At 45.4% G+C, this 909-nt stretch overlaps 1 non-coding gene across 1 annotated transcript; it reads right to left on the reverse strand.

Annotated features, from left to right (window-relative positions):
• Window positions 1-495: 495 nt before the first annotated feature.
• Window positions 496-602, reverse strand: LOC141662518 (small nucleolar RNA R71). The gene has a single exon (XR_012550630.1). It is a non-coding gene; the product is annotated as a small nucleolar RNA R71 (small nucleolar RNA).
• Between the last annotated feature and the right edge of the window lie 307 nt (window positions 603-909).

Raw genomic sequence — 909 nt, forward strand, 5'->3', positions numbered from 1 at the left:
ACTTTAGATACAGCTGATGAGACAGACGAAGTTCTTGATATTCCGGAGAAGTTAGATTTTGAGGATTCGGATTCAGGAACTGAGCAGAAAGAACCAGTAAACATGGGAGATCGTATTGTTCAAGCTGATCCAGCTCTTATGGATTTTTCTCGGCCTAAAATTGATGACATTCAGTCAAGCATCCTTCATCCGGCTATTCAAGCTAACACCTTTGAAATCAAGCCGAGCACTATTCAGATGGTGCAGAATTCTGTTTCTTTTGGAGGAGCGGCAACTGAAGACCCCAACATGCACATAAGGAATTTTGTCGAGATCTGCAGCACTTTTAAGTATAATGGCGTGACTGATAAGGCTATCAAGTTGAGGCTTTTCCCATTCTCACTAAGGGACAAGGCTAAAGACTGGTTACATTCTGAACCAGCTGGGTCCATCACTACGTGGCAAGATCTTGCGCAAAAGTTTCTGGTGAAGTTTTATCCGATGGCAAAGACTGCTGCTATGAGGAGTGCTCTTACTCAGTTTGCGCAGCAACCTACAGAATCTATGTGCGAGGCTTGGGAACGCTACAAGGAAATGTTGAGAAAATGTCCACATCATGGAATGCCGGATTGGATGGTGATCACTGGTTTCTATAATGGTTTGGGGGCCCAATCTCGGCCCATGCTCGATGCAGCAGCTGGAGGCGCCTTATGGGCTAAAAGCTATACTGAGGCGTATAATCTTATCGAGACGATGGCTGCAAATGAGCATCAAAACCCAACTCAGAGGATGACGTCAGGCAAGGTAGCAGGTATTCTGGAAGTTGATGCAGCCACCGCTATTGCAGCCCAGCTCCAAGCGCTATCAATGAAGGTTGATTCTCTGGCTACGTATGGAGTTAATCAAATAGCTATGGTTTGTGAGCTTTGT

The sequence above is a fragment of the Apium graveolens genome, chromosome 5 (genome assembly GCF_009905375.1).
Source record: "Apium graveolens cultivar Ventura chromosome 5, ASM990537v1, whole genome shotgun sequence".
Taxonomy (NCBI): domain Eukaryota; kingdom Viridiplantae; phylum Streptophyta; class Magnoliopsida; order Apiales; family Apiaceae; genus Apium; species Apium graveolens.